This window comes from Larus michahellis, chromosome 2, assembly GCF_964199755.1.
Source record: "Larus michahellis chromosome 2, bLarMic1.1, whole genome shotgun sequence".
NCBI lineage: Eukaryota > Metazoa > Chordata > Aves > Charadriiformes > Laridae > Larus > Larus michahellis.
Genome location: NC_133897.1, coordinates 74,875,848 through 74,888,549, shown reverse-complemented (window position 1 = coordinate 74,888,549; position 12,702 = coordinate 74,875,848).

Sequence of the window (12,702 nt, the reverse complement as noted above, 5' to 3'; positions counted from 1 at the left end):
CTCCCACACATGCGTGCACATGCACCAAACTTATTACTTGCCTTACTGTAGTTGAAAAAAAAAAAATAAAAAATTTAATTGATGTTTTTCTACCAGCCATGAGTTACAGGCATTGGCAACTAAACTCAGCAGCAGCTCTTTGCCTGCTGAACTTTGTGGCTGCCGAGGCATGTCGCAGACCTGTGAGGGCTCAGCAGCTGGAGCCCGGCATGAGAGCCACAGAGGTGCATCACACCCCGCTGCCTGCCCACCCTCTCACCAGCCTCGTGGGCAGCTCACGCCTTGCCACAGGTGGGCTGAACACTCAAAGTCGTGTTTGCTGCAGAGAGCCCGCTATCACCTACCGCATTCCCATGCTTCTCTCTAGGACTTCTGGATTCACCAGATGTTGTGTAGGGGCACAAAGCTGCCAGTTTGGTTGAAAATCCCAAAAGTTCTGCTCAGGCAACACTCCCATGGGGCATCTAGATGCCCAAGCATTTGAAGGTCTTGTGGCTGGGATTGTGCTTGCAGGGTCTCCATCCACACACCTGGTTTGAGGGGGATCCACAAGACGCAGTGTGGATGCTGCCTTGTCCCTGCTCATAAACAAAAATTCATCGACGAGTGTCAGGGTATAAAAGAACTGCAGCAGTGGCAACTACCACTGTTTTCTGGAAAACAGCACAGCTAATACGTTCAAAAACAAATCTCAGGCTCAAAATTGTGCTCTCAAACTCTGAGCCTTTTTCTGTTGAGTCGGAGCTGCTGCGCGCAGCTCAGCGTTTTGTTAAACCAAGCCACGTACTGAGAGGTGTCTTGATATTTCCTCTCCTTATGGGCCCATTCTAGAAAGCTGTGACTCCCGAAACAGCAGAGGAGAAGGGGAGCGTTGACTCGCTGAAGCAGGGCTCGTACTAATTGGATCTCCCAGTAGGTCCGATCCCGTCTGCAGACTCGGCGTAGTACCTCTGAACAAGGCATCGCTTTAAGAGCCCCACTTTGCCAGAGCTCCAAGTATCACTGGTGGCTGCTGCTAACTTTGCTTTAAGCAGAAATTTCGCAGAGATCACACATGGGTGAGCAGGTTCAAAAAAAAAAAAAAAAAAAAGAAAAAAAAAGACAGGAGGTAGAACCTGAAAAATTAGGAAATTACAAGCAAATAGGGAACACAGGCAGGAGTATTGCACACAAAGGGCAATAAACATATGGAATAAATTAGGGGAGTAGGCAGTGGAAGCAAAGCATGTAAATGAGTTCCACAGACACCTAGGTTTGTTGCTGGAGAAGGAGGGGATGGGGGAGGAGGATGAAAAAGCAGGAAGGTGGAATTAAAAGGGCCTTTTCCTGTTCCCATGGCCTTTTCTCGTGGTCCTTGTACTATCCGTATGCTTAGGTATTGCTCAGACCCCAGATGAATAAGCACGTGATATTTGTAGGTACCATATGTACAAGCACACCTAGGCACACAGTTTCTCTTGGTTTACATCAAACGCCCAGCCCACCTTCAAAGAATAGTCTCTATCACAAATTAAAATATGAGTGTCTTAATTTCCCTGAAAACTTGAACTCTCAATTTTACTGTCCTCCTGAGAGGACATGGGAGAGTACGGAGAGATATATATATATTTAAAAAAAAAAAAAAAGAGGAAGAAAAAAACGGAGAAGAGAGAGAAATTCACAAAAGCATGTTCTGACTTGAAAGAGCAAAACACAGTATGCCTATTCATGGGAGAGGAGCAACAGATTTTATAATATTAAAAATAGCTTGGTCACAAACTGGAGCTGCCAGAGGTAATCTTATAGCACTGGTTTTACTGGCACTTTGATGTCTTACCCAGAACTTAACACTACATTATTCACTAAGAGGTTTGTTCCCACCGCGTGACGTACAAACATCGCTGCTATTAGCACGAACAGGAGAGCCGCATAAACGCAGCGGAGAGAATAGCCCCTTGTGCATGTACACTTTTTACGATAACGCTGCAGAGTTAACTTTTGGGGTCCTTTTTTATTTTCCCCCCGTGAGCCCCACCGGGTTCCCTTGCGGTGACTTGGGGTCGTAGCTGCGGCCGGGTTTGGCTCCCGGCCCTGGGACGGAGGGGACGTCGCCCCAATCGTCGGGGCAGAACGGAGGCGAGACAGAGCTGACCGCTGCAGCGGGGGAGACGCTAAATAAAAGTGGGCTTTCTCCTGGGTTGTGCAGGCGTTTTAATTTATCCTGGCGCTAATAAAGCACCTACTGTAGCCTGGGCAGCCGACGGGGCTGGGGAATGGCAGTGGCAGCTGCTGCAGACAGAAAGAGCCGGCCCAGGGTGTGTAAATTGAAGGTTTCACGTGCTCTGCAAAGAGTTTCGTCTGAGCAATATAGAGACTACAGAGACCATCACAGACAACCTAATCCGCCGCTCTGCAACGCAGGTGACCAGCCCTTCACACCCTGCAGCCAACGCGAGCCTCGCAGGGGGGACCTGTTTCCATGCATACTCTTGCTTTCTTTTCCCACTACGTGAAATTGGGATAAAACACAGGAGATTCTGCAATCCCATTTGAATTGCGTCTTTTAAAAGCAAACGGTGCAAAAGAAACACCCACCGCCACCATTTAGGCACTGCAAATTCACACATCAAGCAGGAATTAAAGTTGAACGGGAAACCTGTATTCTCATCTTTTGCGTTTGCAGTATCCTTGTATTTAACTTCTGCATGTCTTGAGCAGTGAGTTTATAAGTATAGTCTACCTCCTGATATCAGCCATACAAGCACACAAGACTGGCACGTTAGTGGGATTTAGTTAAAACAAATTTTATTCATTATTCTAACCATGGATTCAGGCCAAATCCTTCTTTGCCCCCAATAATCTAAAAAAAAACACCGAACAACAAAAGGTGCTTGTAGTTGTCTTCCTGAAAATTCACACCCTAGTGCAAACTCTTTCATATCTTCCTTTTATTCTATACATCTATACCATGCTTGTTTCCCGCCGTGCACTGGAAATCCTGTACCACTCTACGTGGGGGAGCAGAGAAAAGTGGTTTACACCAGAGTTTGAAAGGCAAGGGGCTTGCATTTCTTTCCAGCTCTGTGTGGGGCGGGATATTTGGACTTGAACAACTCTTTTGGTGCTTTGATCCCCGTTTAACTAAAGGACTAGCGTCGGCACTGTCCTACAAACCGGAGACGGAGGTGTCATGCGCCGTAAATGCACAGCGCTCGTATGGCGTTCCTCCCCGCTGGAACTGCTCTGCTGACGAGCGAAACAGCAAAAGCTCCCCCTTCCTCCGTTCAAGGCTGCTCCTGGCCCCAGATCCCAGACAGCCTGATCCCCAGGCCTTTCCCGGCTAACAAGAGCTGCCCAAATAGAGGATAATTTAGGGGCAAGCCATCTGAGCGGGGTCTGCGGGCAGTACGTTTCCCAGGGAAATTGCTTCTGTCTTTGTAAGCCCCAGCACTGGTGAAGTTTATCGTCTCTCCCATCTAGGATGTATTATTACGACAGGAGGAGGAGGAGGAGGCGTAGCATGCTCAGCTGTGGTTGGGGTTAATCGAGTATCTCAGTGGACACTTACCACCTAAAACCTTTGCCCAGTCACTATGCAAAATGCCTTGCTAGAGGATCCTTTTTTTAGGAGAGGGTAGGATATGTGTGCTTTCTGCTACCTTAAAAGTAAATAATCATGGAAAATCCCTTCCTTTTTCTGCTGTCTTCATTTGGTACAGTTTCCTGCCCTGTACTTAAGAGGGGATAAAATAAAGCCTGATCTTAACAGGATTCCTGATGAAAAATGAATGGATTGCCTGAAACACCAAGTAACAATGGAAAGATAAACTATTTTTTTTTTTAGAATAAAAACTCCTTCCTACCTTGGTGGCCACTTCGTGAGAATTGACAGAGGGGTCGCTTCTGGATTTCGTCGCACTGCTACCAACACATCACCGTTTGTCCAGGTAGCTGCACTGCTGTAGAATGTACAGCTAGACACAACGACCGCTCTACTTTTACAGACAGGGGACCCATGAAAATTACTAAATTCATCACCTCCCAATCTCCTAGCCCCAAGATGTCCAAAGGTGGGGACACCAGAATATAACCCTACACCAACATGGAGAGATGCAGACAGACCTGTTTGAAAGAGGACAGATATTTGTATCACCCTCCTCTACAACCAGTTTTAGGCAAAACCATAAAAGTAGCCAAGTCTCTTGGTAGCGAGTCTGTTCCCCCCCCGCCTCCGACATCAGCGGGGCCGTCTGGCTAATTTCCTGGGAGACACACTGGAAAGGAAACAGGAAGAATTACGGGGTTTGGCTGCCTTAGATTCCACAAGTTAGAGCCTTAGGTGCCAGGGCGTTGGCAATAACCCCCCCTGCACCCCAGCAGCACGGAGGCTCCTCGGTGCATGGCTCCAGAAGCAATTTTCTCTCTCCAAGCAGGGCCGCGAGGGGCACGTAAACACTCCAAGCCACCGCTCTCCCCTGACTTGTGGAGCCTCTCCTTGCCTAGCTGACTTATCTGACTCACTCGGAACGAAATTTGGAGAGGAAGGACTGATCGTGCCCTCACTTGCCTGGGAGGCATTGCTGAACCATCATCGGGAATGGCCTGATTGCTATGAACAAGGGGAAGCACATTTTGAAGAGGCCTAGGCAGGGATGCCAAGACACATCACGCTGCTCAGCTGTGTTCAGAGTCCTTTTGTGGAAGTTCACAGGAGGCGCTTAGGGACAGGATGAAGGGCAACGGTTGAGGAGCCACAGGTCCGTCCATCACGCGGAGCATCCTACGGAAAAAGGGCTGCCAGGACGCATTCTGCCAGCAAGATTCATGCGGAGTACCAGAGACTGGGTCTGGGGGAGGCCACTGAGTTTAGGGACAAACAACCCCTTTGAGGAGCAGCCGGAGAAATGTGACACAGCCGCGGAAGAAACGCAGCAGTAGATGCAGGCAACCATTCCCACCCTGGACACTGCCCAGGCAACAGCGAGGAGGGAATCTGAAGTGACAGTACTGCTTTCTTGCTCAACGAGGTGAATCCAGGACACAGGCACAGCTTAAAATGTGACTTCCCCGTCACTTTGGGTTCAAACCTTGGCATTATTTATAGGCAGGGTTGTGGGGTTTGCTTCCTTGCCTTTAGAATTTTTCCTTCTTGTGAATTTTATCAGTAAAGCCAGAGAGTTTTATCAGTAAAACCAGCAGAGAAGGATCTGTTAGGTAGGGTTGCGAGGGATGACACAATGCCTCGGCAGCTTGACCTCTTTGTCCAGGTCTCCAAATGCCAAGGCCTGGGAGTGGATTTTCTAAATTGAGGAGTCCCCGCCAAACACAACGGGTGCAGACTGTCCCATGTATCATCATCTGCAGGATCCAGCTCTCCATCTGGCATTATTAGGTGATCTCCCAACAAATGTAAGCTTGAATAACATAGACTCTAAGTACCCTTTTTGTCTTTGTTTTCTAACTTACACTTAGAAACCAGCCAGCGAGTATTTTTGGTAAAATTTTCACCTGCTTCCAAGTCAGTTAGACTGATCTTAAGATAAGGACATAGACACACAGGGATCAGATTTTTAAAGCACTGAAGTACCTGAAAGTGCAGAGAGACACCTAGCTGTTTCCCATTGCTCTCAGTGCAGAAGAACTGGGCACAGACTAGTGAATTTATTGCCAGTACCTCTATACTGGGAAAATGTGAAGAACAAACTGCAGATTACAGAAGGGACACGGTGCCTTTCGCTTCTCTGAATGCCAACAGCTTGCGAGTCATGTTTTGCAACTTAATCCACACCAGCCAGCCACGTGTGTTGGGGGCAATCTTAGTACAGGAGCCTGTGCTAATCAGTTATAATTAATTATATTCCTCAAACAGACAACAAAAGTACGGTACTTGTGTGCCGTGCTATGATCCCATCTCCTCCTACCTATTCCCTATGGCAGAAGTTAACAGAAGAGAGTGCAGACCTCACAGGTCCCAGCCTGGTTCCCAGTCACCCCACCGCCATCACCTCCATGCCAGCACACCCACCGAGCCATCGTGCTGGCCAGGAGGTGAATGAGCCGCCCCACTAAAAATGTGCCCATGCAGAACACGCTGTGAGCGTTCACACTAAGAAAAAAGTGAAATGTTGACAAGTTTGGGCCTTAAATATGTCAGCATTTATTCTTATGGCTTAACTAATCATTTTGTATAATGTCGGTTAAGAAAATTTACACTTCCCAGTGAATAGTGTATAAACCAAGACTCACATGAGGGCAACTTTTTTACAAAAAAAACAGTAAAACACTTCAAAATTATACTGGCAATGGAACCGCAACCAGCATGGCAATTAGGCACAATGTTAATCAGATACAAGCAAAACGAACCAGAAGATAATTTTATTAGCCTGGGAAAGATGGTCAAGCTCCTCCCAGCTCTCTTTTACCATTTCCTTTAAGGTGATGATGACGATAAATTTATTATTAGATTCAAATTCCTCCTGTTGTTTGTATCTCGAGAGTACAACTGGCTTTACAATAGGGAAGTTAAAGTCTCAAGGAATTAATTGTGTACAAAGCTGCTGCTGCACAGAATCACTTTTATTTTTAAATCTGTCTGTCCGTTGCTATTTTTACTGTATTTATCCTGATGAGAGCTGCACCCACACCATGCCTCACACAAAGGGGACCAAGGAAACACACCTCAGCTTCTCCAAAATCCATACTCTGGGCTGTGAGCTTCACTTAAAGCCTGTCTTCAGGAGACGGGCAGGGCACTGCGGGCACCTTCCCAGCTTCCCACTCAGCTCCTAAATCTCCTGGGCGCCCTGCTTCAAAGAAAGCCATCGCAGGGCCGGGGCTGCCTTGCAGCACACAGGATGCTGGAAGCCCTGTTTGGAGGGCTTCTCCCCTGATAGTACATCTTCAATCAGCCCGGTGCAGGAGCCCACACACCCCAGGGGTGGCACAAAGCGGCATCCACCCCAGGGGGGAGCACCCCTGCCATGGCAAATATCGGGGGTTCAGCTCCCCCGGGTGCACTAGCCAAAGAGCACAGCGGGATTAAATAGCACAAGCCTACACCGGCAAGTGGGAAAGCGAGCGGCGGCGAGCATCCCTCCCTCTCCTGTCCCGCCTGCACTCCCTGCAAAGGGCGGCGGGATCTCTCTGCAGGTGTTTGCTGGAAACAGCACATAAATGTTTCAAACGCCGCTGCCTAGGTGTCACTCCAAAGCTGTAAAGAAAACGGAAGGTGGAAAGCCCCAGCTCAAGCCCTCAAATATCAGATACCCTTCTCCCCCCTGTACGATTTTACAGGCTGAGGAGTGATGTTTGCTGAAACCTCCGTTTGACAGCTTTTCCTGAAAAACTCAACATAAAAACCAGCCTCAGAAGTGTTAGCGACGTTGCCTGGAGAAGACCTCTTGGATTTACGGGCAGTAGTAGTTAATACTTAACCTTTAGCTGCAGTGAGGCAGCTGTGCTGCGGGGTTAGTAGGAGTCAGCGTGTTGGTAAACGATAATTGCACTGCACATACAGCCCTGAGCTGCGCACCCTACAATTATGGGGGAAGGTTTCCTGGGCCTCTTGCAAAGGCCCTCAGGTTAGGAAAGCCTCGCCAGGCAAGCAGGAAAGACACTTCTCCTCCCTGAGAGACAGACCCTAAGGCCAAACCCTAAAGCCTCTTAGGACACGGCACAGACAGCACCTAAGAAAGAAGGATACATCAGGCCACCCATGTCCTGCTGGGAGCAAGAGTTGGGGGTGACATCTCTCCTATGTCTTTACGCACTGAAACATATATCCAATACCTTGAGGCACTCTTAAGTTGGTCCCATCAGACCAGTTGGGGGTGGGGAGGGAGGTAAATGGGACACTGAGCTCAGGTATACAGTGCTCCCTGTGATTGCCATGGGATGACAGAACCAGTGCTCCCCTCCCCCTCCATTTTGACTTCCACCCCACCACGTTTCCAGTTATGACCCTTCTCTGGGGTGGGAGCACCAACCATAGGTCTCCTCAACTGCTTTGGCTGAAAGAGCCCCTTCCCATCGCTTGCCACACTGGTGGATGGGAATACCTTGGGTGCAGCCCGACATGCCTGCAGACACTGAGAAAGTCTCCTGCAAAGATGGAAAAGGGTCTACGGAGAGCAGCGACGCTGGTGACTCTTCACAGAAGACCCATCTTCTTGACACCTGGCCAAGTCTGGCTCCTCTGGAAATAAAATAAAATAAACAAGCATTAAAAGAGACTGTCTTCCATAGGAGCCAAGGAAAAGGCAGTGTTTCTACTGTTAAACATCAGTAATACCAGCAAAACACCACTATGGATATTTATATGGGGCCAAATCACAGTCTTGAAGTCATTCGCTACAAGGGCTTCACCTGACCTCTCTCACACTGCAGGCTGTCGTGTTTTGCCACGTTGCCAGTCACTTGGATTGGACTCAGTCACATCTGCGCGGACATCCACTCCTCTGCCAAAATACAGCAAGGGATGGCGACCTGCTGCTGCCCTCGGTAGCTTATTCAAGTGGTTAATCGCCTGCATGTGCCTTATCTCGCATTTGAATGAGTCTGGCTCCAGCTTCTGGCCTCCAGTTTTGGAGAAGGTCCTTTCTGTGCCTGGCATTTTCTCCCCGGGGGTGGGTATTGTCATGCAGGGCACTTGTTGCTCAGCCCAGGCTTCCCCTACCAGGCCAGTGGCACCAGCCCCAAAGGCAGAAGCGGAGTCACAACCTGACACTAAGTAAACACCCCGGCTCCATTTGAATGGAAGGGCTGTCCAAGTGGCCTCCAGGAAAAAAATAAAAAAAAAATTAAAAAAAGGCTTGCAGGGCTCTGCCGTATTTGTTTAGGCCCCCTTTGCTGCCCAGGGGAAGGGGAAAGGAGAGGACAAGGGCTCCTCAGCCCCTTTCTCCCAGCAGTTCCATCCCTGGCCGAGTGCGCATCTGTCCCACCCTCGCCCCTGCTCCGGCTTGCGGCTCCCCTGGAGCTGAAGAGCGAATAAGACCTCTCGGATCTGGCCTCTAAGCTGATAATTGCAGCCCCTTCACTGGCACAAGGCGGCTCTCATGCCATTTTGACCCAAACTATGTCTTCTTTCTGTATATTTTTAATTAGACTCAAGAATGCAGAAAAACCAGCGTGAGATCCTTTCATTCCCCTTTGTTTAATATCTGTTATTATGACATTAAGTGTAGGGTTTTGTTGTGGTGGAGAGTTCAAAATCCCCCTCGGTTCTGCTGCTGTAGCCATGGGTTTGCAACGGTTTTGTGTACATTAAAGTGGTCATTTTCGGATTAGCTCTTGCTTTCCCTTTGATGCATATGAAACGCTGAGCCAGTTAGTTGGAGAAGGCATTTTACCTCTTTTGTTGCCCTTCCTCACAACCAACGTCAGGGAGAGGACGAAAGCCCCCTGGCTCTCTCTTTAAATCAGAAAGGAATTTCCAAAGGGTTTAAAGCTTTAGTTGCCACTTCTGTCTGGGGTTGCCTGACCAAAAATAGATGGGGTTTGTTTTCAAAAGAGCAGGCGACGAGGAGCCTCGTAGTTGATGCTGCTGCTGTTGTCGTCGCCTGTGCGCCTGTTCCCTGGGAATTCAGGAGTCCCGAGAGCAGCAGCACAGCTCAAAACTTTTCTCTGGGATACACGGGTTTTAGTGATGGGAATCAGCATTTTGGAGCAATTAAAGTATTTTTTTTCCCTCTCTTGTCTCTTCCTCTTTTTTTTTGTCTTTTTTTTCCCCTTTTATTAATGATTTGGCAGTTAATGGGAAGCAGAACGAAGGTTTGATTGAACAAACGCTAGATTTCACGTATGCCTCACATTATACCGACAGCCCTATGATTTCTTTCCATCTGCATAAGACCTACACTCTGCATGCTTATTTCTGGGGGATGTCTGAGATTTTCTTCCAAGGAGAGAGCGTTTTCCAGCCTTGAGCCCTTCCCACCTTAACCGTTCATAATCTTACAACAAATCCTAAGGGCTTTCGATTGAAACAAAATTGAGTCAATTGGGGAAAAAAAAATGGGGGGAAAAATAGTTAATTAGGAGAAAAACAAACAAACAGAAAAAAAAACAAATACACATGCACAACTTTTCTTTCATCCTAGAGATCATCCCAAATATTCGTGTGAAAGTCGGGCAAACCGGGGGAGGGGGGAGTAGGAGGTCAGGGGGGAGGAGGTTGTTTATGTCAACACCGCTCGGTGATGGAATAATGCGCCCCAACGTGAAGTCACAGCCGCGGGGCATGTGAAGTCACAACTTCTCCAGGTGACAGGTGCCGCAGCAATTCAGATGCGAGGGAGCCTCTCCCGCCCCCGCCAAAGGCATCAATAACCGGGGAGCGGGGGGCTGCCCCTGCAAACGCGGCTCCTCTGCTTTACATACAAATAGGGAAACAAGGCTCATGAAATATTCCTGATCCAACGGAATTATTTTTACCTAGGGAAACCTGCTACCTTTTTTTTGTTGGTTTTTTTTTTTTCTTTTGTGTGGGTTTGTTTTTTTTTTTTTAGGCGCTAATACGTGCCTAATCAGCGAGATACGTTTTAATTTAAAAGCCAATAGACTGCAGCTGAACTACGCTACAGAAATCCGATGTAAGGATAATTTGGAGTATTCAAAACCGCTGAGTCAGCGGCGGAGCCCATCTCCATGGCTAGAATATTGTTTCTAACTCCCGCTGCTGTGTTTCGCTTACTGTTATACCGATTGTATCGTGTAATTATTGTTTGTTTTCCAAAAATGTAATTACTTTCTTTTTTTTTTTCCTTTGTTTCCTTTGCAACGTTAAATCTGCCAAATGCCTGACTAAGGCAGCTCCAGAAAATAAAAAGAAAAAAAAAAAATTTAAAAAGCTTAATGAAAGGGGAGGAGGTCTCTTTCTCTCTCTTTAGCCGAAGATTTTTTTTCTCTCGGGCACCTTCTTGCATCGACGATTTAATAAAAATACCGGCACGTGTAGACCAAAACCTTTGGAAGCGCCCAGCCCGGTTTGGGGAAGGCACGGGCTCCCGGGCAGCCCCACGCGTTTCTCGGGTGGCTTTCCCTCCTCGCCGCCGGCACGATGGGGGGGGGGGGAGGGGACGGGCAGCGATTCCTCCCAGAGCAATCTGCGAGGGGGTTAATAGTAATAATAACAATAATAACAATAAAGCTGTTGAGCTGTTTCCAGCCTGGCGCTGGGGCCAGGCTGCACGGCGGGACCGGGTGGCCGGCAGCCAGCGGAGGGAGGTCTGGAGGGGGGGGAACCTACGCGACCGCTTTCCCTCGCCGCAAGGCACATCGTGGGGGGGGGTGAGGGGGGGAACGCGGAGCGGCTGCCGCCGTCCCCAGGCGAGAAGCGACGGGGATGGGGAGGGATGCCGCCCCGCAGTCGGGAAAGCGGATCCCGGGCCATGGAGGATGGATGCCGCCCTCCCGCCGAAACGGGCCGTTTCTCTTTCTTGGGGCAACTTTTAAAGGGTCGGCCAGGGGTGGGGGGCAGCCCGGGGACAAAGAGGGAAGGGCTAGCGTGCCGAAATGTCGGACATCCTTCGGCTCTTGCAACGCCGGAGATGTCCTGGCGGGAATCGGAGGAGTAAAATGCCCGGAGCGGCGTTCAGCATCGCGCCGGGAGAGGCTACTCGTCTTTCCCCTCTTGGATCCGGGAAGAGTGAAACCGTGTTAAGATCGGCTTTCCCCATAAATTATACCTGCTTTAGTCAAAACGGTGCAGAAGGGACAAATCCACGCACACGCACAAACGCCAGGAAACCTCCCCTTCACTTCCCCGGCGGTTTCCCCTGGGCTTGCGGGCAGCGCCGGGGGACCGGGCAGCTGAAGGCGCTTCTCACCGCACCAGCGCCGGATCTTGCTGCCGGGCTGATTTTTTTGAAAAAAAAGGGGCTGGAAAGGGTGGAAAAATCTCGCCCTCGCCTTGCCTGGGGTAGGAGGATCAACCGCGGTTAACTCCTGTCCTCAGGAGCGTGGGTCTGGGGGTTCCTCAGCACGGAGAAACAGACAGTCCCTGAAACCGCCGGTTTTATTTCTGGCAAACAATGCTCCCCCAGCCAGCGTTTGTGTGCGAGACAAGTAATTGTGCTCCCTTGCTTAAATAAATCATTGATGGGTGAAATTACACATGCTCACTTAAAATGTAATGTGATTAAGAGATTATGGGACCGCAGTTAATATGTTGCCTCACAGCTTCTGGACCCAATTCCTGACACCAGAAATCTATCAGCCACAACTGTCCCTCCGTGCAGGGGAGGCGGCTCCTCCTGCTACCGGCAGCCGTGAGGGCTGGCCAGGGCGGGGGGGGGGGGGATCTCCTGCCTCTGCCGCCCGCGAGGGCCAGAGAAGGTGAGAAGCAGCGTCACCTTTATTTATTTGCGCTCAAATAAATAAATAACTTGTTGTTGTTCGGGGGGAGAAAAAAGTTAAATGGAAAGGCAGGAGACGGGGCGGGGGGGAAGCGAGGGTCTGTGCCTGCAAGCTGATTACCTCTCATCTGAAAGCTGCTCCATTTCCTCACACGTCGGGTAAGTCCTTTATCATGAGGTGGCACAAGCCCTGCCGGGGGCTATTGGTCGCCCCGAGGAAGGAGCCGGGATGGCAAGCGGGATCCTATCATCAGGCTGCATAATAACCCCGGGCTCGCCACAGCTGCGCTGTGACCCTTTGTGATGGAGCCGATAGCGCTCCCGTGAAATAATGTCCTCCTTTTGGGTGTGAAATTACCATGTTTATTAA